The sequence below is a fragment of the Lemur catta genome, chromosome 11, assembly GCF_020740605.2.
Source record: "Lemur catta isolate mLemCat1 chromosome 11, mLemCat1.pri, whole genome shotgun sequence".
NCBI lineage: Eukaryota > Metazoa > Chordata > Mammalia > Primates > Lemuridae > Lemur > Lemur catta.
Genome location: NC_059138.1, coordinates 98,444,701 through 98,472,052, shown reverse-complemented (window position 1 = coordinate 98,472,052; position 27,352 = coordinate 98,444,701).

Genomic DNA, 27,352 nt, shown 5'->3' with positions numbered 1-27,352 from the left:
TTAGGGTTAGGGTTAGCATCAGCCCTAGGATAGTGTTAGGGTTAGGGTTAGGGTTAGCATCAGCCCTAGGATAGTGTTAGGGTTAGGGTCAGGGTAAGCATCAGCCCTAGGATAGTGTTAGGGTTAGAGTTAGCATCAGCCCTAGGATAGTTTTAGGGTTAGGGTTAGCATCAGCCCTAGGATAGTGTTAGGGTTAGGGTTATCATCAGGCCTAGGATAGAGTTAGGGTTAGGGTTAGCATCACCCCTAGGATAGAGTTAGGGTTAGGGATAGCATCAGCCCTAGGATAGTGTCAGGATTAGGGTTACGGTTAGCATCAGCCCTAGGATAGTGTTAGAATTAGGGTTAGGGTTAGCATCAGCCCTAGGATAGTGTTATGGTTAGGGTTAGCATCAGCCCTAGGATAGTGTTAGGTTTAGGGATAGCATCAGCCCTAGGATAGTGTTAGGGTTAGGGTTACGGTTAGTATCAGCCCTAGGAAAGTGTTAGGTCTAGGGTTAGCATCAGCCTTTGGATAGTGTTAGGGTTAGGGTTAGGGTTATCATCAGGCCTAGGATAGTGTTATGGTTAGGATTAGCATCAGCCCTAGATTACTGTTAGGGTTAGGGTTAGGGTTAGCATCAGCCCTAGGACAGTGTTAGTGTTAGGGTTAGGGTTAGCATCAGCCCGAGGATAGTGTTAGGGTTAGGGTTAGCATCAGACCTAGGATAGTGTTAGGGTCAGAGTTAGGGTTAGCATCAGCTCTAGGATGTTGTTAGGGTTAGGGTTAGGGTTATCATCAGGCCTAGGATAGAGTTAGGGTTAGGGTTAGCATCAGCCCTAGGATAGAGTTAGGGTTAGGGATAGCATCAGCCCTAGGATAGTGTCAGGGTTAGGGTTAGGGTTAGCATCAGCCCTAGGATAGTGTTAGGGTTAGGGTTAGGGTTAGCATCAGCCCTAAGTTAGTGTTAGGGTTAGGGTTAGCATCAGCCCTAGGATAGTGTTAGGGTTAGGGTTAGGGTTAGCATCAGCCCTAGGATAGTGTGAGGGTTAGGGTTAGCATCAGACCTATGATAGTGTTAGGGTGAGGGTTAGGGTTAGCATCAGCCTAGGATAGTGTTAGGTTTAGGGTTAGCATCAACCCTAGGATAGTGTTAGGGTTATGGTTAGGGTTAGCATCAGCCCTAGGATAGTCCTAGCGTCAGGGTTACGGTTAGCATCAGCCCTAGTATAGTATTAGGGTTAGAGTTATGGTTAGGGTTAGCAACAGCTTTAGGATAGTGTTAGGTTCAGGGTTAGGGGTAGCATCAGCCCTAGGATAGTTTTAGGGTTAGGGTTAGGGTTAGCATCAGCCGTAGGATAGTGTTAGTTTTAGGGTTAGGGTTAGCATCAACCCTAGGATAGTGTTAGGTTTAGGGTTAGCATCAGCCCTAGGATAGTGTTAGGGTTAGGGTTAGGGTTAACACCAGGCCTAGGATAGTGTTACTGTTAGAGTTAGCATCAGCCTTAGGATAGTGTTACGGTTAGGGATATGGTTAGGGTTAGCATCAGCTCTAGGATAGTGTTAGGTTTATGGTTAGGGTAAGCATCAGCCCTAGGATAGTGTCAGGGTTAGGGTTAGCATCAGTCCTAGGATAGTGTTAGGGTTAGGGTTAGGGTTAGCATTAGCCCTAGGATAATGTTAGGGTTAGGGTTAGCATCAGACCTAGGATAGTGTTAGGGTTAGGGTTAGGGTTAGCATCAGCCCTTGGATAGTGTTACGGTTAGTGTTAGGGTTAACATCAGGCCTAGGATAGTGTTAGGGTAAGGGTTAGCATCAGCCCTAGGATAGTGTTAGGGTTAGGGTTAGGGTTAGCATCAGCCCTAGGATAGTGTTAGGGTTAGGGTTTGTTAGCTTCAGCCCTAGGATAGTGTTAGGGTTAGGGTTAGGTTTAGCATCAGCCCTAGGATAGTGTTAGGGTTAGGGTTAGCATCAGCCCTAGGATAGTGTTAGGGTTAGGGTTAGGGTTATCATCAGGCCTAGGATAGTGTTAGGGTTAGGGTTAGCATCAACTCTAGGATAGTGTTAGGGTTAGGGTTAGGGTTAGCATCAGCCCTAGGATAGTGTTAGGGATAGGGTAAGGGTTATCATCAGGCCTAGGATAATGTTAAGGTTAGGGTTAGCATCAGCCCTAGGATAGTGTGAGGGCTAGGGTTAGCATCAGACCTATGATAGTGTTAGGGTGAGGGTTAGGGTTAGCATCAGCCTAGGATAGTGTTAGGATTAGGGTCAGCATCAACCCTAGGATAGTGTTAGGGTTAAGGTTAGGGTTAGCATCAGCCCTAGGATAGTGCTAGCGTCAGGTTTTCGGTTAGCATCAGCCCTAGTATAGTATTAGGGTTACGGTTATGGTTAGCGTTAGCATCAGCTCTAGGATAGTGTTAGGTTTAGGGTTAGGGTTAGCATCAGCCCTAGGATATTGATAGGGTTAGGGTTAGCGTTAGCATCAGCCCTAGGATAGTGTGAGGGTTAGGGTTAGGGTTAGCATCAGCCCAGGGATAGTGTTAGGTTTAGGGTTAGCATCAGCCGTAGGATAGTGTTAGGGTTAGGGATAGGGTTGTCATCAGGCCTAAGATAGTGTTAGTGTTAGGGTTATCATCAGGCCTAGGATAGTGTTAGATTTAGGTTTAGGGTTGTCATCAGGCCTAGGATAGTGTTAGTCTTAGGGTTATCATCAGGCCTAGGATAGTGTTAGATTTAGGGTTAGGGTTAGCATCAGCCCTAGGATAGTGTTAGGGTTAGGGTTAGCATAAGCCCTAGGATAGTGTTAGGGTTAGGGTTAGGGTAAGCATCAGCCCTAGGATAGTGTTAGAGTTAGGGTTAGCATCAGCCCTAGGATAGTGTTAGGGTTAGGGTTAGGGTTAGCATCAGACCTAAGATAGTGTAAGGGTTAGGGTTAGGGTTAGCATCAGCCGTAGGATAGTGTTAGTGTTAGGGTTAGGGTTAGCATCAGCCCTAGTATAGTGTTAGGTTTAGGATTAGCATCACCCCTAGGATAGTGTTGGGGTAAGGGTTAGGGTTAGCACCAGGCTTAGGATAGTGTTATTGTTAGGGTTAGCATCAGCCGTAGGATAGTGTTAGGGTAATGGTTAGGGTTAGCATCAGCCCTAGGATAGTGTTAGGGTTAGGGTTAGGTTATGGTTAGCATCAGCCCTAGGATAGTGTTAGGGTTAGGGTTAGGGTTAGCATCAGCCCTAGGATAGTGTTAGGGTTATGGTTAGCATCAGCCCTAGGATAGTGTTAGGGTTAGGGTTAGGGTTAGCATCAGCCCTAGGATAGTGTTAGGGTTAGGGTTAGGGTAAGCATCAGCCCTAGGATAGTGTTAGGGTTAGGGTTAGCATCAGCCCTAGGATAGTGTTAGGTTTAGGGTTAGAGTTAGCATCAGACCTAGGATAGTGTAAGGGTTAGGGTTAGCATCAGACCTAGGATAGTGTTAGGGTTAGGGTTAGGGTTAGCATCAGCCCTAGGATGGTGTTATGGTTAGGGTTAGGGTTATCATCAGGCCTAGGATAGTGTTAGTGTTAGGGTTAGCATCAGCCCTAGGATAGTGTTAGGGTTAGGGATAGCATCAGCCCTAGGATAGTGTTAGGGTTAGGGTTACGGTTAGCATCAGCCCTAGGAAAGTGTTAGGGTTAGGTTTAGCATCAGCCCTTGGATACTGTTAGGGTTAGGGTTAGGGTTATCATCCGGCCTAGGATAGTGTTAGGGTTAGGATTAGCATCAGCCCTAGATTACTGTTAGGGTTAGGGTTAGGGTTAGCATCAGCCTAGGATAGTGTTAGGGTTATGGTTAGCATCAGCCCTAGGATAGTGTTAGTGTTAGGGTTAGGGTTAGCATCAGCCCTAGGATAGTGTTAGGGTTAGGGTTAGCATCAGCCCTAGGATAGTGTTAGGGTTAGGGTTAGGGTTAGCATCAGCCCTAGGATAGTGTTAGGGTTAGGGTTAGGGTAAGCATCAGCCCTAGGATAGTGTTAGGGTTAGGGTTAGCATCAGCCCTAGGATAGTTTTAGGGTTAGGGTTAGCATCAGCCCTAGGATAGTGTTAGGGTTAGGGTTATCATCAGGCCTAGGATAGAGTTAGGGTTAGGGTTAGCATCAGCCCTAGGATAGAGTTAGGGTTAGGGATAGCATCAGCCCTAGGATAGTGTCAGGATTAGGGTTACGGTTAGCATCAGCCCTAGGATAGTGTTAGAATTAGGGTTAGGGTTAGCATCAGCCCTAGGATAGTGTTATGGTTAGGGTTAGCATCAGCCCTAGGGTAGTGTTAGGTTTAGGGATAGCATCAGCCCTAGGATAGTGTTAGGGTTAGGGTTACGGTTAGTATCAGCCCTAGGAAAGTGTTAGGGTTAGGGTTAGCATCAGCCTTTGGATAGTGTTAGGGTTAGGGTTAGGGTTATCATCAGGCCTAGGATAGTGTTATGGTTAGGATTAGCATCAGCCCTAGATTACTGTTAGGGTTAGGGTTAGGGTTAGCATCAGCCCTAGGACAGTGTTAGTGTTAGGGTTAGGGTTAGCATCAGCCCGAGGATAGTGTTAGGGTTAGGGTTAGCATCAGACCTAGGATAGTGTTAGGGTCAGAGTTAGGGTTAGCATCAGCTCTAGGATATTGTTAGGGTTAGGGTTAGGGTTATCATCAGGCCTAGGATAGAGTTAGGGTTAGGGTTAGCATCAGCCCTAGGATAGAGTTAGGGTTAGGGATAGCATCAGCCCTAGGATAGTGTCAGGGTTAGGGTTACGGTTAGCATCAGCCCTAGGATAGTGTTAGGGTTAGGGTTAGGGTTAGCATCAGCCCTAAGTTAGTGTTAGGGTTAGGGTTAGCATCAGCCCTAGGATAGTGTTAGGGTTAGGGTTAGGGTTAGCATCAGCCCTAGGATAGTGTGAGGGCTAGGGTTAGCATCAGACCTATGATAGTGTTAGGGTGAGGGTTAGGGTTAGCATCAGCCTAGGATAGTGTTAGGTTTAGGGTTAGCATCAACCCTAGGATAGTGTTAGGGTTATGGTTAGGGTTAGCATCAGCCCTAGGATAGTCCTAGCGTCAGGGTTACGGTTAGCATCAGCCCTAGTATAGTATTAGGGTTAGAGTTATGGTTAGGGTTAGCAACAGCTTTAGGATAGTGTTAGGTTCAGGGTTAGGGGTAGCATCAGCCCTAGGATAGTTTTAGGGTTAGGGTTAGGGTTAGCATCAGCCGTAGGATAGTGTTAGTTTTAGGGTTAGGGTTAGCATCAACCCTAGGATAGTGTTAGGTTTAGGGTTAGCATCAGCCCTAGGATAGTGTTAGGGTTAGGGTTAGGGTTAACACCAGGCCTAGGATAGTGTTACTGTTAGAGTTAGCATCAGCCTTAGGATAGTGTTAGGGTTAGGGATATGGTTAGGGTTAGCATCAGCTCTAGGATAGTGTTAGGTTTAGGGTTAGGGTAAGCATCAGCCCTAGGATAGTGTCAGGGTTAGGGTTAGCATCAGACCTAGGATAGTTTTAGGGTTAGGGTTAGGGTTAGCATCAGCCCTAGGATAATGTTAGGGTTAGGGTTAGCATCAGACCTAGGATAGTGTTAGGGTTAGGGTTAGGGTTAGCATCAGCCCTTGGATAGTGTTACGGTTAGTGTTAGGGTTAACATCAGGCCTAGGATAGTGTTAGGGTTAGGGTTAGCATCAGCCCTAGGATAGTGTTAGGGTTAGGGTTAGGGTTAGCATCAGCCCTAGGATAGTGTTAGGGTTAGGGTTTGTTAGCTTCAGCCTTAGGATAGTGTTAGGGTTAGGGTTAGGTTTAGCATCAGCCCTAGGATAGTGTTAGGGTTAGGGTTAAGGTTAGCATTAGCCCTATGATAGTGCTAGGGTTAGGGTTAGCATCAGCCCTAGGATAGTGTTAGGGTTAGGGTTAGGGTTAGCATCAGCCCTAAGATTGTGTTAGGGTTATGGATACCATCAGCCTTAGGATAGTCTTAGGGTTAGGATTAGGGTTAGCATCAGCCCTAGGATAGTGTTAGGGTTAGGGTTAGGGTTAGCATCAGCCGTAGGATAGTGTTAGGGTTAGGGATAGGGTTGTCATCAGGCCTAGGATAGTGTTAGTGTTTGGGTTATCATCAGGCCTAGGATAGTGTTAGATTTAGGTTTAGGGTTGTCATCAGGCCTAGGATAGTGTTAGTGTTAGGGTTATCATCAGGCCGAGGATAGTGTTAGATTTAGGGTTAGGGTTAGCATCAGCCCTAGGATAGTGTTAGGGTTAGGGTTAGCATCAGCCCTAGTATAGTGTTAGGTTTAGGATTAGCATCAGCCCTAGGATAGTGTTGGGGTAAGGGTTAGGGTTAGCACCAGGCTTAGGATAGTGTTATTGTTAGGGTTAGCATCAGCCGTAGGATAGTGTTAGGGTTATGGTTAGGGTTAGCATCAGCCCTAGGATAGTGTTAGGGTTAGGGTTAGGTTATGGTTAGCATCAGCCCTAGGATAGTGTTAGGGTTAGGGTTAGGGTTAGCATCAGCCCTAGGATAGTGTTAGGGTTAGGGTTAGGGTTAGCATCAGCCCTAGGATAGTGTTAGGGTTAGGGTTAGGGTAAGCATCAGCCCTAGGATAGTGTTATTTTTAGGGTTAGCATCAGCCCTAAGATAGTGTTAGGGTTAGGGTTAGTGTTAGCCTCAGCCCTAGGATACTGTTTGAGTTAGGGTTAGGGTTAGAATCAGCCCTAGGATAGTGTTAGGGTTAGGGTTAGGGTTAGCATCAGCCCTATGATAGTGTTAGGGTTAGGGTTAGGGTTAGCATCAGCCCTAGGATAGTGTTAGAGTTAGGGTTAGGGTTAGCATCAGCCCTAGGATTGTGTTAGGTTTATGGATAGCATCAGCCCTAGGATAGTCTTAGGGTTAGGATTAGGGTTAGCATCAGCCCTAGGATAGTGTTAGTGTTAGGGTTAGGGTTAGCATCAGCCCTAGAATAGTGTTAGGGTTAGGGTTAGCATCAGCCGTAGGATAGTGTTAGGGTTAGGGTTAGGGTTGTCATCAGGCCTAGGATAGTGTAAGTGTTAGGGTAATCACCAGGCCTATCATAGTGTTAGATTTAGGGTTAGGGTTAGCATCAACTCTAGGATAGTGTTAGGGTTAGGGTTAGCATAAGCCCTAGGATAGTGTTAGGGTTAGGGTTAGGGTAAGCATCAGCCCTAGGATAGTGTTAGGGTTAGGGTTAGCATCAGCCCTAGGATAGTGTTAGGGTTGGGGTTAGGGTTAGCATCAGACCTAGGATAGTGTAAGTGTTAGGGTTAGCATCAGACCTAGGATAGTGTTAGGGTTAGGGTTAGGGTTAGCATCAGCCCTAGGATGGTGTTAGGGTCAGGGTTAGGGTTAGCATCAGCCGTAGGATAGTGTTAGGGTTAGGGTTAGGGTTAGCACCAGGCTTAGGATAGTGTTATTGTTAGGGTTAGCATCAGCCTTAGGATAGTGTTAAGGTTAGGGTTAGGGTTAGCATCAGCCCTAGGATAGTGTTAGGGTTAGGGTTAGGTTATGGTTAGCATCAGCCCTAGGATAGTGTTAGGGTTAGGGTTAGGGTTAGCATCAGCCCTAGGATAGTGTTAGGGTTATGGTTAGCATCAGCCCTAGGATAGTGTTATGGTTAGGGTTAGGGTTAGCATCAGCCCTAGGATAGTGTTAGGGTTAGGGTTAGCATCAGCCCTAGGATAGTGTTAGGGTTAGGGTTAGGGTTAGCATCAGCCCTAGGATAGTGTTAGGGTTAGGGTTAGGGTAAGCATCAGCCCTAGGATAGTGTTAGGGTTATGGTTAGCATCAGCCCTAGGATAGTGTTAGGGTTAGGATTAGCATCAGCCCTAGATTACTGTTAGGGTTAGCGTTAGGGTTAGCATCAGCCCTAGGATAGTGTTAGTGTTAGGGTTAGGGTTAACATCAGCCCGAGGATAGTGTTAGTGTTAGGGTTAGCATCAGAACTAGGATAGTGTTAGGGTCAGAGTTAGGGTTAGCTTCAGCCCTAGGATGGTGTTAGGGTTAGGGTTAGGGTTATCATCAGGCCTAGGATAGAGTTATGGTTAGGGTTAGCATCAGCCCTAGGATAGTATTAGGGTTAGGGATAGCATCAGCCCTAGGATAGTGTCAGGGTTAGGGTTACGGTTAGCATCAGCCCTAGGATAGTGTTAGGGTTAGGGTTAGGGTTAGCATCAGCCCTAGGATAGTGTTAGGGTTAGGGTTAGCATCAGCCCTAGGATAGTGTTAGGGTTAGGGATAGCATCAGCCCTAGGATATTGTTAGGGTTAGGGTTACGGTTAGTATCAGCCCTAGAAAAGTGTTAGGGTTAGGGTTAGCATCAGCCCTTGGATAGTGTTAGGGTTATGGTTAGGGTTATCTTCAGGCCTAGGATAGTGTTAGGGTTAGGATTAGCATCAGCCCTAGATTACTGTTAGGGTTAGGGTTAGGGTTAGCATCAGCCCTAGGATAGTGTTAGTGTTAGGGTTAGGGTTAGCATCAGCGCGAGCATAGTGTTAGGGTTAGGGTTACCATCAGACCTAGGATAGTGTTAGGGTCAGAGTTAGGGTTAGCATCAGCTCTAGGATGTTGTTAGGGTTAGGGTTAGGGTTATCATCAGGCCTAGGATAGAGTTAGGGTTAGGGTTAGCATCAGCCCTAGGATAGAGTTAGGGTTAGGGATAGCATCAGCCCTAGGATAGTGTCAGGGTTAGGGTTACGGTTAGCATCAGCCCTAGGATAGTGTTAGGGTTAGGGTTAGGGTTAGCATCAGCCCTAGGATAGTGTTAGGGTTAGGGTTAGCATCAGCCCTAGGATAGTGTTAGGGTTAGGGTTAGCATCAGCCCTAGGATAGTGTGAGGGCTAGAGTTAGCATCAGACCTATGATAGTGTTAGGGTGAGGGTTAGGGTTAGCATCAGCCTAGGATAGTGTTAGGTTAAGGGTTAGCATCAACCCTAGGATAGTGTTAGGGTTATGGTTAGGGTTAGCATCAGCCCTAGGATAGTCCTAGCGTCAGGGTTACGGTTAGCATCAGCCCTAGTATAGTATTAGGGTTAGAGTTATGGTTAGGGTTAGCATCAGCTCTAGGATAGTGTTAGGTTTCGGGTTAGGGTTAGCATCAGCCCTAGGATAGTGTTAGGGTTAGGGTTAGCATCAGCCCTTGGATAGTGTTACGGTTAGGGTTAGGGTTATCATCAGGCCTAGGATAGTGTTAGGGTTAGGGTTAGCATCAGCCGTAGGATAGTGTTAGTTTTAGGCTTAGGGTTAGCATCAACCCTAGGATAGTGTTAGGTTTAGGGTTAGCATCAGCCCTAGGATAGTGTTAGGGTTAGGGTTAGGGTTAGCACCAGCCCTATGATAGTGTTAGGGTTAGGGTTAGCATCAGCCCTAGGATAGTGTTAGGGTTAGGGTTAGGGTAAGCATCAGCCCTAGGATAGTGTTAGGGTTAGGGTTAGCATCAGCCCTAGGATAGTGTTAGGGTTAGGGTTAGGGTTAGCATCAGCCCTAGGATAGTGTTAGGGTTAGGGTTAGCATCAGACCTAGGATAGTGTTAGGGTTAGGGTTAGGGTTAGCATCAGCCCTAGGATAGTGTTAGGGTTAGGGTTAGCATCAGCCCTTGGATAGTGTTACGGTTAGGGTTAGGGTTATTATCAGGCCTAGGATAGTGTTAGGGTTAGGGTTAGCATCAGCCCTAGGATAGTGTTAGGGTTAGGGTTAGGGTTAGCATCAGCCGTAGGATAGTGTTAGTTTTAGGGTTAGGGTTAGCATCAACCCTAGGATAGTGTTAGGTTTAGGGTTAGCATCAGCCCTAGGATAGTGTTAGGGTTAGGGTTAGGGTTAGCACCAGGACTCTGATAGTGTTAGTGTTAGAGTTAGCATCAGCCTTAGGATAGTGTTAGGGTTAGGGTTATGGTTAGGGTTAGCATCAGCTCTAGGATAGTGTTAGGTTTAGGGTTAGGGTTAGCAACAGCCCTAGGATAGTGTTAGGGTTAGGGTTATGGTTAGGGTTAGCATCAGCTCTAGGATAGTGTTAGGTTTAGGGTTAGGGTTAGCAACAGCCCTAGGATAGTGTTAGGGTTAGGGTTAACCTCAGCCCTAGGATAGTGTTTGAGTTAGGGTTAGGGTTAGAATCAGCCCTAGGATAGTGTTAGGGTTAGGGTTAGGGTTAGCATCAGCCCTATGATAGTGTTAGCGTTAGGGTTAGCATCAGCCCTAGGATAGTGTTAGGGTTAGGGTTAGGGTAAGCATCAGCCCTAGGATAGTGTTAGGGTTAGGGTTAGCATCAGTCCTAGGATAGTGTTAGGGTTAGGGTTAGGGTTAGCATCAGCCCTAGGATAGTGTTAGGGTTAGGGTTAGCATCAGCCCTTGGATAGTGTTACGGTTAGGGTTAGGGTTATCATCAGGCCTAGGATAGTGTTAGGGTTAGGGTTAGCATCAGCCCTAGGATAGTGTTAGGGTTAGGGTTAGGGTTAGCATCAGCACTAGGATAGTGTTAGGGTTAGGGTTTGTTAGCTTCAGCCCTAGGATAGTGTTAGGGTTAGGGTTAGGTTTAGCATCAGCCCTAGGATAGTGTTAGGGTTAGGGTTAGCATCAGCCCTAGGATAGTGTTAGGGTTAGGGTTAGGGTTATCATCAGGCCTAGGATAGTGTTAGGGTTAGGGTTAGCATCAATTCTAGGATAGTGTTCGGATTAGGGTTAGGGTTAGCATCAGCCCTAGGATAGTGTTAGGGTTAGGGTTAGGGTTATCATCAGGCCTAGGATAATGTTAAGTTTAGGGTTAGCATCAGCCCTAGGATAGTGTGAGTGCTAGGGTTAGCATCAGACCTATGATAGTGTTAGGGTGAGGGTTAGGGTTAGCATCAGCCTAGGATAGTGTTAGGATTAGGGTTAGCATCAATCCTAGGATAGTGTTAGGGTTAAGGTTAGGGTTAGCATCAGCCCTACGATAGTGCTAGCGTCAGGGTTTCGGTTAGCATCAGCCCTAGTATAGTATTAGGGTTACGGTTATGGTTAGGGTTAGCATCAGCTCTAGGATAGTGTTAGGTTTAGGGTTAGGGTTAGCATCAGCCCTAGGATATTGATAGGGTTAAGCTTAGGGTTAGCATCAGCCCTAGGATAGTGTGAGGGTTAGGGTTAGGGTTAGCATCAGCCCAGGGATAGTGTTAGGTTTAGGGTTAGTAACAGCCCTAGGATAGTGTTAGGGTTAGGGATAGCCTCCGCCCTAGGATAGTGTTTGAGTTAGGGTTAGGGTTAGAATCAGCCGTAGGATAGTGTTAGGGTTAGGGTTAAGGTTAGCATTAGCCCTATGATAGTGCTAGGGTTAGGGTTAGCATCAGCGCTAGGATAGTGTTAGGGTTAGGGTTAGGGTTAGCATCAGCCCTAGGATTGTGTTAGGGTTATGGATACCATCAGCCCTAGGATAGTCTTAGGGTTAGGATTAGGGTTAGCATCAGCCCTAGGATAGTGTTAGGGTTAGGGTTAGGGTTAGCATCAGCCCTAGAATAGTGTTAGGGTTAGGGTTAGCATCAGCCGTAGGATAGTGTTAGGGTTAGGGATAGGGTTGTCATCAGGCCTAGGATAGTGTTAGTGTTAGGGTTATCATCAGGCCTAGGATAGTGTTAGATTTAGGTTTAGGGTTGTCATCAGGCCTAGGATAGTGTTAGTGTTAGGGTTATCATCAGGCCGAGGATAGTGTTAGATTTAGGGTTAGGGTTAGCATCAGCCCTAGGATAGTGTTAGGGTTAGGGTTAGCATAAGCCCTAGGATAGTGTTAGGGTTAGGGTTAGGGTAAGCATCAGCCCTAGGATAGTGTTAGGGTTATGGTTAGCATCAGCCCTAGGAAAGTGTTAGGGTTAGGTTTAGCATCAGCCCTTGGATAGTGTTAGGGTTAGGGTTAGGGTTATCATCCGGCCTAGGATAGTGTTAGGGTTAGGATTAGCATCAGCCCTAGATTACTGTTAGGGTTACGGTTAGGGTTAGCATCAGCCCTAGGATAGTGTTAGTTTTAGGGTTAGGGTTAGCCTCAGCCCTAGGATAGTGTTAGTGTTAGGGTTAGGGTAAGCATCAGCCCTAGGATAATGTTAGGGTTAGGGTTAGCATAAGCCCTAGGATAGTGTTAGGGTAAGGGTTAGGGTTAGCATCAGCCTAGGATAGTGTTAAGATTAGGGTTAGCATCAACCCTAGGATAGTGTTAGGGTTAAGGTTAGGGTTAGCATCAGCCCTAGGATAGTGCTAGCGTCAGGGTTAGGGTTAGCATCAGCCCTAGTATAATATTAGGGTTATTGTTATGGTTAGGGTTAGCATCAGCTCTAGGATAGAGTTTAGGTTTAGGGTTAGGGTTAGCATCAGCCCTAGGATTGTGTTAGGGTTAGGGTTAGGGTTAGCATCAGCCGTAGTATAGTGTTAGGGTTAGGGTTAGGGTTAGCATCAGCCCTAGGATAGTATTAGGTTTAGGGTTAGCAAAGCCCTAGGATAGTGTTAGGGTTAGTGTTAGCCTCAGCGCTAGGATACTGTTTGAGTTAGGGTTAGGGTTAGAATCAGCCCTAGGATAGTGTTAGGGTTAGGGTTAGGGTTAGCATCAGCCCTATGATAGTGTTAGGCGTAGGGTTAGCATCAGCCCTAGGATAGTGTTAGGGTTAGGGTTAGGGTTAGCATCAGCCCTAGGATTGTGTTAGATTTATGGATAGCATCAGCCCTAGGATAGTCTTAGGGTTAGGATTAGGCTTAGCATCAGCCCTAGGATAGTGTTAGTGTTAGGGTTAGGGTTAGCATCAGCCCTAGAATAGTGTTAGGGTTAGGGTTAGCATCAGCCGTAGGATAGTGTTAGGGTTAGGGTTAGGGTTGTCATCAGCCCTAGGATAGTGTTAGTGTTAGGGTAATCACCAGGCCTATCATAGTGTTAGATTTAGGGTTAGGGTTAGCATCAACTCTAGGATAGTGTTAGGGTTAGGGTTAGCATAAGCCCTAGGATAGTGTTAGGGTTAGGGTTAGGGTAAGCATCAGCCCTAGGATAGTGTTAGGGTTAGGGTTAGCATCAGCCCTAGGATAGTGTTAGGGTTAGGGTTAGGGTTAGCATCAGACCTAGGATAGTGTAAGTGTTAGGGTTAGCATCAGACCTAGGATAGTGTTAGGGTTAGGGTTAGGGTTAGCATCAGCCCTAGGATGGTGTTAGGGTCAGGGTTAGGGTTAGCATCAGCCGTAGGATAGTGTTAGGGTTAGGGTTAGGGTTAGCACCAGGCTTAGGATAGTGTTATTGTTAGGGTTAGCATCAGCCTTAGGATAGTGTTAAGGTTAGGGTTAGGGTTAGCATCAGCCCTAGGATAGTGTTAGGGTTAGGGTTAGGTTATGGTTAGCATCAGCCCTAGGATAGTGTTAGGGTTAGGGTTAGGGTTAGCATCAGCCCTAGGATAGTGTTAGGGTTAGGGTTAGCATCAGCCCTAGGATAGTGTTAGGGTTAGGGTTAGCATCAGCCCTAGGATAGTGTTAGGGTTAGGATTAGCATCAGCCCTAGATTACTGTTAGGGTTAGCGTTAGGGTTAGCATCAGCCCTAGGATAGTGTTAGTGTTAGGGTTAGGGTTAGCATCAGCCCGAGGATAGTGTTAGTGTTAGGGTTAGCATCAGAACTAGGATAGTGTTAGGGTCAGAGTTAGGGTTAGCTTCAGCCCTAGGATGGTGTTAGGGTTAGGGTTAGGGTTATCATCAGGCCTAGGATAGAGTTAGGGTAAGGGTTTGCATCAGCCCTGGGATAGTATTAGGGTTAGGGATAGCATCAGCCCTAGGATAGTGTCAGGGTTAGGGTTACGGTTAGCATCAGCCCTAGGATAGTGTTAGGGTTAGGGTTAGGGTTAGCATCAGCCCTAGGATAGTGTTAGGGTTACGGTTAGCATCAGCCCTAGGATAGTGTTAGGGTTAGGGATAGCATCAGCCCTAGGATATTGTTAGGGTTAGGGTTACGGTTAGTATCAGCCCTAGAAAAGTGTTAGGGTTAGGGTTAGCATCAGCCCTTGGATAGTGTTAGGGTTATGGTTAGGGTTATCTTCACGCCTAGGATAGTGTTAGGGTTAGGATTAGCATCAGCCCTAGATTACTGTTAGGGTTAGGGTTAGGGTTAGCATCAGCCCTAGGATAGTGTTAGTGTTAGGGTTAGGGTTAGCATCAGCGCGAGGATAGTGTTAGGGTTAGGGTTAGCATCAGACCTAGGATAGTGTTAGGGTCAGAGTTAGGGTTAGCATCAGCTCTAGGATGTTGTTAGGGTTAGGGTTAGGGTTATCATCAGGCCTAGGATAGAGTTAGGGTTAGGGTTATCATCAGGCCTAGGATAGAGTTAGGGTTAGGGTTAGCATCAGCCCTAGCATAGTGTTAGGGTTAGGGTTAGGTTATGGTTAGCATCAGACCTAGGATAGTGTTAGGGTTAGGGTTAGGGTTAGCATCAGCCCTAGGATAGTGTTAGGGGTAGGGTTAGGGTTAGCATCAGCCCTAGGATAGTGTTAGGGTTAGGGTTAGGGTTAGCATCAGGCCTAGGATAGTGTTAGGGTTAGTGTTAGCATCAGCCCTAGGATAGTGTTAGGGTTAGGGTTAGGGTTAGCATCAGCACTAGGATAGTGTTAGGGTTAGAGTTAGCATCAGCCCTAGGATAGTCTTAGTGTTAGGGTTAGGGTTATCATCTGCACTAGGATAGTGTTAGGTTTAGGGTTAGCATCAGCCCTAGGATAGTGTTAGGGTTATGGTTAGGGTTAGCATCAGCCCTAGGATAGTGTTAGGGTTAGTGTTAGGGTTAGCATCAGCCGTAGGATAGTGTTAGGGTTAGGGTTAGGGTTAGCATCATCCCTAGGATAGTGTTAGGTTTAGGATTAGCATCAGCCCTAGGATAGTGTTGGGGTAAGGGTTAGCGTTAGCACCAGGCTTAGGATAGTGTTATTGTTAGGGTTAGCATCAGCCTTAGGATAGTGTTAGGGTTAGGGTTAGCATCAGCCCTAGGATAGTGTTAGGGTTAGGGTTTGGGTTAGCATCAGACCTATGATAGTGTAAGGGTTAGGGTTAGCATCAGCCCTAGCATAGTGTTAGGGTTAGGGTTAGGTTATGGTTAGCATCAGTCCTAGGATAGTGTTAGGGTTAGCGTTAGGGTTAGCATCAGCCCTAGGATAGTGTTAGGGTTAGGGTTAGGGTTAGCATCAGGCCTAGGATAGTGTTAGGGTTAGGGTTAGGGTTAGCATCAGGCCTAGGATAGTGTTAGGGTTAGGGTTAGCATAAGCCCTAGGATAGTGTTAGGGTTAGGTTTAGGGTTAGCATCAGCCCTAGGATAGTGTTAGGGTTAGAGTTAGCATCAGCCCTAGGATAGTCTTAAGGTTAGGGTTAGGGTTAGCATCTGCACTAGGATAGTGTTAGGGTTAGGGTTAGCAGCAGCCCTAGGGTAGTGTTAGGGTTAGGGTTAGGGTAAGCATCAGACCTAGGATAGTGTTAGGTTTAGGGTTAGCATCAGCCCTAGGATAGTGTTAGGGTTAGGGTTTGGGTTAGCATCAGACCTACGATAGTGTAAGGGTTAGGGTTAGCATCAGACCTAGGATAGTGTTAGGGTTAGGGTTTGGGTTAGCATCAGACCTACGATAGTGTAAGGGTTAGGGTTAGCATCAGACCTAGGATAGTGTTAGGGTTAGGATTAGGGTTAGCATCAACCCTAGGATGGTGTTAGGGTTAGGGTTAGGGTTATCATCAGGCCTAGGATAGTGTTAGTGTTAGGGTTAGCATCAGCCCTAGGATAGTGTTAGGGTTAGGGATAGCATCAGCCCTAGGATAGTGTTAGGGTTAGGGTTACGGTTAGCATCAGCCGTAGGATAGTGTTAGGGTTAGGGTTAGGTTATGGTTAGCATCAGACCTAGGATAGTGTTAGGGTTAGGGTTAAGGTTAGCATCAGCCCTAGGATAGTGTTAGGGTTAGGGTTAGGGTTAGCATCAGCCCTAGGATAGTGTTAGGGTTAGGGTTAGGGTTAGCATCAGGCCTAGGATAGTGTTAGGGTTAGGGTTAGGTTTACCATCTGCACTAGGATAGTGTTAGGGTTAGGGTTAGCATCAGCCCTAGGATAATGTTAGGGTTAGGGTTAGGGTAAGCATCAGCCCTAGGATAGTGTTAGGGTTAGGGTTAGCATCAGCCCTAGGATACTGTTAGGGTTAGGGTTTGGGTTAGCATCAGACCTATGATAGTGTAAGGGTTAGGGTTAGCATCAGACCTAGGATAGTGTTAGGGTTAGGTTTAGGGTTAGCATCAGCCCTAGGATGGTGTTAGGGTTAGGGTTATGGTTATCATCAGGCCTAGGATAGTGTTAGTGTTAGGGTTAGCATCAGCCCTAGGATTGTGTTAGGGTTAGGGATAGCATCAGCCCTAGGATAGTGTTAGGGTTAGGGTTACGATTAGCATCAGCCCTAGGATAGTGTTAGGGTTAGGGTTAACATCACCCCTTGGATAGTGTTAGGGTTAGGGTTAGGGTTATCATCAGGGCTAGTATAGTGTTATTGTTAGGGTTAGCATCAGCCCTAGTATAGTATTAGGGTTAGGGTTAGGGTTAGGGTTAGCATCAGCCCTAGGATAGTGTTAGGTTTAGGGTTAGGGTTAGCATCAGCCGTAGGCTTGTGTTAGGGTTAGGGTTAGCATCAGCACTAGGATAATGTTAATGTTACGGTTAGGGTTATCATCAGGCCTAGGATAGTGTTAGGGTTAGGGTTAGCATCGTCTCTATTATACTGTTAGGGTTAGGGTTAGGGTTAGCATCAGCCCTAGGATAGTGTTAGGGTTAGGGTTAGGGTTATCATCAGGCCAGGGATAGTGTTATGGTTAGGGTTAGCATCAGCCCTAGGATAGTGTTAGGTTTAGGGTTAGCATCAACCCTAGGATAGTGTTAGGGTTAGGATTACTGTTAGAATCAGCCATAGGATAGTATTAGTGTTAGGGTTAGGGTTAGGGTTAGCATCAGCTCTAGGATAGTGTTAGTGTTAGGGTTAGGGTTAGCATCAGCCCTAGGGTAGTGTTAGGGTTAGGGTTAAGGGTAGCATCATCCCTAGGATAGTGTGAGGGTTAGGGTTAGCATCAGCCCTAGAGTAGTGTTAGGTTTAGGGTTAGGGTTAGCATCAGGCCTAGGATAGTGTTAGGGTTAGAGTTAGCATCAGCCCTAGGATAGTGTTAGGGTTAGGGTTAGGGCTAGCATCTGCACTAGGATAGTGTTAGGGTTAGGGGTAGGGTTAGCATCAGCCCTGGGATAGTGTTAGGGTTAGGGTTAGCCTCAGCCCTAGGAGAGTGTTAGGGTTATGGTTAGGGTTAGCATCAGCCCTAGGATAGTGTTAGGGTTAAGGTTAGCATCAGAAATAGGATAGTGTTAGGGTTATTGTTAGGTTTAGCATCAGCCCTAGGATAGTGTTAGGGTTAAGGTTAGCATCAGCCCTAGGATAGTGTTAGGGTTAGGGTTATGTTATGGTTAGCATCAGCCCTAGGATAGTGTTAGGGTTAGGGTTAGGGTTAGCATCAGCCCTAGGATAGTGTTAGGGTTATGGGTAGCATCAGCCCTAGGAGAATGTTAGGGTTAGGGTTAGGGTTATCATCAGCCCTAGGATAGTGTTAGAGTTAGGGTTAGCATCAGACCTAGGATAGTGTTAGTGTTAGGGTTAGTGTTAGCATCAGCCCTAGGATAGTGTTAGGGTTAGGGTTAGGGTTAGCATCAGCCCTAGGATAGTGTTAGGTTTAGGGTTAGCATCAGCCCTAGGACAGTGTTAGGGTTAGGGTTAGGGTTATCATCAGGCCTAGGATAGTGTTAGTGTTAGGGTTAGCATCAGGCGTAGGATAGTGTTAGAGTTAGGGTTAGGGTTAGCATCAGCCCTAGGATAGTGATATGGTTAGGGTTAGCATCAGCCCTAGGATAGTGTTAGGGTTAGGGTTAGGGTAAGCATCAGCCCTAGGATAGTGTTAGGGTTAGGGTTAGCATCAGCCCTAGGATAGTGTTAGGGTTAGGGTTAGGGTTAGCATCAGCCCTAGGATAGTGTTAGGGTTAGGGTTAGCATCAGACCTAGGATAGTGTTAGGGTTAGGGTTAGGGTTAGCATCAGCCCTAGGATAGTGTTAGTGTTAGTGTTAGCATCAGACCTAGGATAGTGTTAGGGTTAGGGTTAGGGTTAGCACCAGCCCTAGGGTAGTGTTAGGGATAGGGTTAGGGTGAGCTTCAGCCCTAGGATAGTGTTAGGGTTAGGGTTAGGGTTATCATCAGCCTAGGATAGTGTTAGGGTTAGGGTTAGCATCAGCTCTAGGATAGTGTTAGGGTTATGGTTAGGGTTATCATCAGCCCTAGGATAGTGTTAGGGTTACGTTTAGGGTTATCATCAGGCCTAGGATAATGTTAACGTTAGGGTTAGCATCAGCCCTAGGATAGTTTGAGGGCTAGGGTTAGCATCAGACCTAGGATAGTGTTAGGGTGAGGGTTAGGGTTAGCATCAACCTAGGATAGTGTTAGGATTAGGGTTAGCATCAACCCTAGGATAGTGTTAGGGTTAAGGATAGGGTTAGCATCAGCCCTAGGATAGTGCTAGCGTCAGGGTTACGGTTAGCATCAGCCCTACTATAGTATTAGGGTTAGGGTTATGGTTAGGGTTAGCATCAGCTCTAGGATAGTGTTAGGTTTAGGGTTAGGGTTAGCATCATCCCTAGGATAGTGTTAGGGTTAAGGTTAGCATCAGCCCTAGGATAGTGTTAGGGTTAGGGTTAGCATCAGCCCTAGGATAGTGTTAGGGTTAGGGTTAGGGTAAGCATCAGCCCTAGGATAGTGTTAGGGTTAGGGTTAGCATCAGCCCTAGGATAGTGTTAGGGTTAGGGTTAGCATCAGCCCTAGGATAGTGTTAGGGTCAGGGTTAGGGTTAGCATCAGCCCTAGGATAGTGTTAGTGTTAGGGTTAGCATCAGTCCTAGGATAGTGTTAGGGTTAGGGTTAGGGTTAGCATCAGCCCTAGGATGGTGTTATGGTTAGGGTTAGGGTTATCATCAGGCTTAGGAGAGTGTTAGGGTTAGTGTTAGCATCAGCCCTAGGATAGTGTTAGGGTTAGTGATAGCAACAGCCGTAGGATAGTGTTAGGGTTAGGGTTAGGGTTATCATCAGGCCTAGGATAATGTTAAGGTTAGGGTTAGCATCAGCCCTAGGATAGTGTGAGTGCTAGGGTTAGCATCAGACCTATGACAGTGTTAGGGTGAGGGTTATGGTTAGCATCAGCCTAGGATAGTGTTAGGATTAAGGTTAGCATCAACACTAGGATAGTGTTAGGGTTAAGGTTAGGGTAAGCATCAGCCCTAGGATAGTGCTAGCGTCAGGGTTACGGTTAGCATCAGCCCTAGTATAGTATTAGGGTTATTGTTATGGTTAGGGTTAGCATCAGCTCTAGGATAGTGTTAGGTTTAGGGTTAGGGTTAGCATCAGCCCTAGGATTGTGTTAGGGTTAGGGTTAGGGTTAGCATCAGCTGTAGTATAGTGTTAGGGTTAGGGTTAGGGTTAGCATCAGCCCTAGGATAGTGTTAGGTTTAGGGTTAGCAAAGCCCTAAGATAGTGTTAGGGTTAGGGTTAGCCTCAGCCCTAGGGTACTGTTTGAGTTAGGGTTAGGGTTAGAATCAGCCCTAGGTTAGTGTTAGGGTTAGGGTTAGGTTTAGCATCAGCCCTATGATAGTGTTAGGCTTAGGGTTAGCATCAGCCCTAGGATAGTGTTAGGGTTAGGGTTAGGGTTAGCATCAGCCCTAGGATTGTGTTAGGGTTATGGATAGCATCAGCCCTATTATAGTCTTAGGGTTAGGATTAGGGTTAGAATCAGCCCTAGGATAGTGTTAGGGTTAGGGTTAGGGTTAGCATCAGCCCTAGAATAGTGTTAGGGTTAGGGTTAGCATCAGCCGTAGGATAGTGTTAGGGTTAGGGTTAGGGTTGTCATCAGGCCTAGGATAGTGTTAGTGTTAGGGTAATCATCAGGCCTAGCATAGTGTTAGATTTAGGGTTAGGGTTAGCATCAACCCTAGGGTAGTGTTAGGGTTAGGGTTAGCATAAGCCCTAGGATAGTGTTAGGGTTAGGGTTAGGGTAAGCATCAGCCCTAGGATAGTGTTAGGGTTAAGGTTAGCATCAGCCCTAGGATAGTGTTAGGTTTAGGGTTAGGGTTAGGACCAGGCTTAGGATAGTGTTATTGTTAGGGTTAGCATCAGCCTTAGGATAGTGTTAGGGTTAGGGTTAGGGTTAGCATCAGCCCTAGGATAGTGTTAGGGTTAGGGTTATGTTATGCTTAGCATCAGCCCTAGGATAGTGTTAGGGTTAGGGTTAGGGTTAGCATCAGCCCTAGGATAGTGTTAGGGTTATGGGTAGCATCAGCCCTAGGAGAATGTTAGGGTTAGGGTTAGGGTTATCATCAGCCCTAGGATAGTGTTAGAGTTAGGGTTAGCATCAGACCTAGGATAGTGTTAGTGTTAGGGTTAGTGTTAGCATCAGCCCTAGGATAGTGTTAGGGTTAGGGTTAGGGTTAGCATCAGCCCTGGGAGAGTGTTAGGTTTAGGGTTAGCATCAGCCCTAGGACAGTGTTAGGGTTAGGGTTAGGGTTATCATCAGGCCTAGGATAGTGTTAGTGTTAGGGTTAGCATCAGGCGTAGGATAGTGTTAGAGTTAGGGTTAGGGTTAGCATCAGCCCTAGGATAGTGATATGGTTAGGGTTAGCATCAGCCCTAGGATAGTGTTAGGGTTAGTGTTAGGGTAAGCATCAGCCCTAGGATAGTGTTAGGGTTAGGGTTTGCATCAGCCCTAGGATAGTGTTAGGGATAGGGTTAGGGTTAGCATCAGCCCTAGGATAGTGTTAGGGTTAGTGTTAGCATCAGACCTAGGATAGTGTTAGTGTTAGGGTTAGGGTTAGCACCAGCCCTAGGATAGTGTTAGGGATAGGGTTAGGGTGAGCTTCAGCCCTAGGATAGTGTTAGGGTTAGGGTTAGGTTTACCATCAGCCCTAGGATAGTGTTAGGGTTAGGGTTAGCATCATCCCTAGGATAGTGTTAGGGTTAGGGTTAGGGTTATCATCAGCCTAGGATAGTGTTAGGGTTATGGTTAGCATCAGCTCTAGGATAGTGTTAGGGTTATGGTTAGGGTTAGCATCAGCCCTAGGATAGTGTTAGGGTTACGGTTAGGGTTATCATCAGGCCTAGGATAATGTTAACGTTAGGGTTAGCATCAGCCCTAGGATAGTTTGAGGGCAGGGTTAGCATCAGACCTAGGATAGTGTTAGGGTGAGTGTTAGGGTTAGCATCAGCCTAGGATAGTGTTAGGATTAGGGTTAGCATCAACCCTAGGATAGTGTTAGGGTTAAGGTTAGGGTTATCATCAGCCCTAGGATAGTGCTAGCGTCAGGGTTACTGTTAGCATCAGCCCTAGTATAGTATTAGGGTTAGGGTTATGGTTAGGGTTAGCATCAGCTCTAGGATAGTGTTAGGTTTAGGGTTAGGGTTAGCATCATCCCTAGGATAGTGTTCGGGTTAGGGTTAGCATCAGCCCTAGGATAGTGTTAGGGTTAGGGTTGGCATCAGACCTAGGATAGTGTTAGGGTTCGGGTTAGGGTTAGCATCAGCCCTAGGATGGTGTTATGGTTAGGGTTAGGGTTAACATCAGGCCTAGGAGAGTGTTAGGGTTAGTGTTAGCATCAGCCCTAGGATAGTGTTAGGGTTAGGGATAGCAACAGCCGTAGGATAGTGTTAGGGTTAGTGTTAGGGTTATCATCAGGCCTAGGATAATGTTAAGGATAGGGTTAGCATCAGCCCTAGGATAGTGTGAGTGCTAGGGTTAGCAACAGACCTATGAAAGTGTTAGGGTGAGGGTTAGGGTTAGGATCAGCCTAGGATAGTGTTAGGATTAGGGTTAGCATCAACCCTAGGATAGTGTTAGGGTTAAGGTTAGGGTTAGCATCAGCCCTAGGATAGTGCTAGCGTCACGGTTACGGTTAGCATCAGCCCTAGTATAGTATTAGGGTTATTGTTATGGTTAGGGTTAGCATCAGCTCTAGGATAGTTTTAGGTTTAGGGTTAGGGTTAGCATCAGCCCTAGGATTGTGTTAGGGTTAGGGTTAGGGTTAGCATCAGCCGTAGTATAGCGTTAGGGTTAGGGTTAGGGTTAGCATCAGCCCTAGGATAGTGTTAGGTTTAGGGTTAGCAAAGCCCTATGATAGTGTTAGGGTTAGGGTTAGCCTTAGCCATAGGATACTGTTTGAGTTAGGGTTAGGGTTAGAATCAGCCCTAGGATAGTGTTAGGGTTAGGGTTAGGTTTACCATCAGCCCTATGATAGTGTTAGGCTTAGGGTTAGCATCAGCCCTAGGATAGTGTTAGGGTTAGGGCTAGGGTTAGCATCAGCACTAGGATTGTGTTAGGGTTATGGATAGCATCAGCCCTATTATAGTCTTAGGGTTAGGATTAGGGTTAGCATCAGCCCTAGGATAGTGTTAGGGTTAGGGTTAGGGTTAGCATCAGCCCTAGAATAGTGTTAGGGTTAGGGTTAGCATCAGCCGTAGGATAGTGTTAGGGTTAGGGTTAGGGTTGTCATCAGGCCTAAGATAGTGTTAGTGTTAGGGTACTCATCAGGCCTAGCATAGAGTTAGATTTAGGGTTAGGGTTAGCATCAGCCCTAGGATAGTGTTAGGGTTAGGGTTAGCATAAGCCCTAGGATAGTGTTAGGGTTAGGGTTAGGGTAAGCATTAGCCATAGGATAGTGTTAGGGTTAGGCTTAGCATCAGCCCTAGGATAGTGTTAGGGTTAGGGTTAGGATTAGCATCAGCCCTAGGATGGTGTTTGGGTTAGGGTTAGGGTTAGCATCAGCCGTAGGATAGTGTTAGGGTTAGGGTTAGGGTTAGCATCAGCCCTAGTATAGTGTTAGGTTTATTATTAGCAGCAGCCCTAGGATAGTGTTGGGGTAAGGGTTAGGGTTAGCACCAGGCTTATGATAGTGTTATTGTTAGGGTTAGCATCAGCCTTAGCATAGTGTTAGGGTTAGGGTTAGGGTTAGCATCAGCCCTAGGATAGTGTTAGGGTTAGGGTTAGGTTATGGTTAGCATCAGCCCTAGGATAGTGTTAGGGTTAGGGTTAGGGTTAGCATCATCCCTAGGATAGTGTTAGGTTTAGGATTAGCATCAGCCCTAGGATAGTGTTGGGGTAAGGGTTAGCGTTAGCACCAGGCTTAGGATAGTGTTATTGTTAGGGTTAGCATCAGCCTTAGGATAGTGTTAGGGTTAGGGTTAGCATCAGCCCTAGGATAGTGTTAGGGTTAGGGTTTGGGTTAGCATCAGACCTATGATAGTGTAAGGGTTAGGGTTAGCATCAGCCCTAGCATAGTGTTAGGGTTAGGGTTAGGTTATGGTTAGCATCAGTCCTAGGATAGTGTTAGGGTTAGCGTTAGGGTTAGCATCAGCCCTAGGATAGTGTTAGGGTTAGGGTTAGGGTTAGCATCAGGCCTAGGATAGTGTTAGGGTTAGGGTTAGGGTTAGCATCAGGCCTAGGATAGTGTTAGGGTTAGGGTTAGCATAAGCCCTAGGATAGTGTTAGGGTTAGGTTTAGGGTTAGCATCAGCCCTAGGATAGTGTTAGGGTTAGAGTTAGCATCAGCCCTAGGATAGTCTTAAGGTTAGGGTTAGGGTTAGCATCTGCACTAGGATAGTGTTAGGGTTAGGGTTAGCAGCAGCCCTAGGGTAGTGTTAGGGTTAGGGTTAGGGTAAGCATCAGACCTAGGATAGTGTTAGGTTTAGGGTTAGCATCAGCCCTAGGATAGTGTTAGGGTTAGGGTTTGGGTTAGCATCAGACCTACGATAGTGTAAGGGTTAGGGTTAGCATCAGACCTAGGATAGTGTTAGGGTTAGGGTTTGGGTTAGCATCAGACCTACGATAGTGTAAGGGTTAGGGTTAGCATCAGACCTAGGATAGTGTTAGGGTTAGGATTAGGGTTAGCATCAACCCTAGGATGGTGTTAGGGTTAGGGTTAGGGTTATCATCAGGCCTAGGATAGTGTTAGTGTTAGGGTTAGCATCAGCCCTAGGATAGTGTTAGGGTTAGGGATAGCATCAGCCCTAGGATAGTGTTAGGGTTAGGGTTACGGTTAGCATCAGCCGTAGGATAGTGTTAGGGTTAGGGTTAGGTTATGGTTAGCATCAGACCTAGGATAGTGTTAGGGTTAGGGTTAAGGTTAGCATCAGCCCTAGGATAGTGTTAGGGTTAGGGTTAGGGTTAGCATCAGCCCTAGGATAGTGTTAGGGTTAGGGTTAGGGTTAGCATCAGGCCTAGGATAGTGTTAGGGTTAGGGTTAGGTTTACCATCTGCACTAGGATAGTGTTAGGGTTAGGGTTAGCATCAGCCCTAGGATAATGTTAGGGTTAGGGTTAGGGTAAGCATCAGCCCTAGGATAGTGTTAGGGTTAGGGTTAGCATCAGCCCTAGGATACTGTTAGGGTTAGGGTTTGGGTTAGCATCAGACCTATGATAGTGTAAGGGTTAGGGTTAGCATCAGACCTAGGATAGTGTTAGGGTTAGGTTTAGGGTTAGCATCAGCCCTAGGATGGTGTTAGGGTTAGGGTTATGGTTATCATCAGGCCTAGGATAGTGTTAGTGTTAGGGTTAGCATCAGCCCTAGGATTGTGTTAGGGTTAGGGATAGCATCAGCCCTAGGATAGTGTTAGGGTTAGGGTTACGATTAGCATCAGCCCTAGGATAGTGTTAGGGTTAGGGTTAACATCACCCCTTGGATAGTGTTAGGGTTAGGGTTAGGGTTATCATCAGGGCTAGTATAGTGTTATTGTTAGGGTTAGCATCAGCCCTAGTATAGTATTAGGGTTAGGGTTAGGGTTAGGGTTAGCATCAGCCCTAGGATAGTGTTAGGTTTAGGGTTAGGGTTAGCATCAGCCGTAGGCTTGTGTTAGGGTTAGGGTTAGCATCAGCACTAGGATAATGTTAATGTTACGGTTAGGGTTATCATCAGGCCTAGGATAGTGTTAGGGTTAGGGTTAGCATCGTCTCTATTATACTGTTAGGGTTAGGGTTAGGGTTAGCATCAGCCCTAGGATAGTGTTAGGGTTAGGGTTAGGGTTATCATCAGGCCAGGGATAGTGTTATGGTTAGGGTTAGCATCAGCCCTAGGATAGTGTTAGGTTTAGGGTTAGCATCAACCCTAGGATAGTGTTAGGGTTAGGATTACTGTTAGAATCAGCCATAGGATAGTATTAGTGTTAGGGTTATGGTTAGGGTTAGCATCAGCCCTAGGATAGTGTTAGGGTTAAGGTTAGCATCAGAAATAGGATAGTGTTAGGGTTATTGTTAGGTTTAGCATCAGCCCTAGGATAGTGTTAGGGTTAAGGTTAGCATCAGCCCTAGGATAGTGTTAGGGTTAGGGTTATGTTATGGTTAGCATCAGCCCTAGGATAGTGTTAGGGTTAGGGTTAGGGTTAGCATCAGCCCTAGGATAGTGTTAGGGTTATGGGTAGCATCAGCCCTAGGAGAATGTTAGGGTTAGGGTTAGGGTTATCATCAGCCCTAGGATAGTGTTAGAGTTAGGGTTAGCATCAGACCTAGGATAGTGTTAGTGTTAGGGTTAGTGTTAGCATCAGCCCTAGGATAGTGTTAGGGTTAGGGTTAGGGTTAGCATCAGCCCTAGGATAGTGTTAGGTTTAGGGTTAGCATCAGCCCTAGGACAGTGTTAGGGTTAGGGTTAGGGTTATCATCAGGCCTAGGATAGTGTTAGTGTTAGGGTTAGCATCAGGCGTAGGATAGTGTTAGAGTTAGGGTTAGGGTTAGCATCAGCCCTAGGATAGTGATATGGTTAGGGTTAGCATCAGCCCTAGGATAGTGTTAGGGTTAGGGTTAGGGTAAGCATCAGCCCTAGGATAGTGTTAGGGTTAGGGTTAGCATCAGCCCTAGGATAGTGTTAGGGTTAGGGTTAGGGTTAGCATCAGCCCTAGGATAGTGTTAGGGTTAGGGTTAGCATCAGACCTAGGATAGTGTTAGGGTTAGGGTTAGGGTTAGCATCAGCCCTAGGATAGTGTTAGTGTTAGTGTTAGCATCAGACCTAGGATAGTGTTAGGGTTAGGGTTAGGGTTAGCACCAGCCCTAGGGTAGTGTTAGGGATAGGGTTAGGGTGAGCTTCAGCCCTAGGATAGTGTTAGGGTTAGGGTTAGGGTTATCATCAGCCTAGGATAGTGTTAGGGTTAGGGTTAGCATCAGCTCTAGGATAGTGTTAGGGTTATGGTTAGGGTTATCATCAGCCCTAGGATAGTGTTAGGGTTACGTTTAGGGTTATCATCAGGCCTAGGATAATGTTAACGTTAGGGTTAGCATCAGCCCTAGGATAGTTTGAGGGCTAGGGTTAGCATCAGACCTAGGATAGTGTTAGGGTGAGGGTTAGGGTTAGCATCAACCTAGGATAGTGTTAGGATTAGGGTTAGCATCAACCCTAGGATAGTGTTAGGGTTAAGGATAGGGTTAGCATCAGCCCTAGGATAGTGCTAGCGTCAGGGTTACGGTTAGCATCAGCCCTACTATAGTATTAGGGTTAGGGTTATGGTTAGGGTTAGCATCAGCTCTAGGATAGTGTTAGGTTTAGGGTTAGGGTTAGCATCATCCCTAGGATAGTGTTAGGGTTAAGGTTAGCATCAGCCCTAGGATAGTGTTAGGGTTAGGGTTAGCATCAGCCCTAGGATAGTGTTAGGGTTAGGGTTAGGGTAAGCATCAGCCCTAGGATAGTGTTAGGGTTAGGGTTAGCATCAGCCCTAGGATAGTGTTAGGGTTAGGGTTAGCATCAGCCCTAGGATAGTGTTAGGGTCAGGGTTAGGGTTAGCATCAGCCCTAGGATAGTGTTAGTGTTAGGGTTAGCATCAGTCCTAGGATAGTGTTAGGGTTAGGGTTAGGGTTAGCATCAGCCCTAGGATGGTGTTATGGTTAGGGTTAGGGTTATCATCAGGCTTAGGAGAGTGTTAGGGTTAGTGTTAGCATCAGCCCTAGGATAGTGTTAGGGTTAGTGATAGCAACAGCCGTAGGATAGTGTTAGGGTTAGGGTTAGGGTTATCATCAGGCCTAGGATAATGTTAAGGTTAGGGTTAGCATCAGCCCTAGGATAGTGTGAGTGCTAGGGTTAGCATCAGACCTATGACAGTGTTAGGGTGAGGGTTATGGTTAGCATCAGCCTAGGATAGTGTTAGGATTAAGGTTAGCATCAACACTAGGATAGTGTTAGGGTTAAGGTTAGGGTAAGCATCAGCCCTAGGATAGTGCTAGCGTCAGGGTTACGGTTAGCATCAGCCCTAGTATAGTATTAGGGTTATTGTTATGGTTAGGGTTAGCATCAGCTCTAGGATAGTGTTAGGTTTAGGGTTAGGGTTA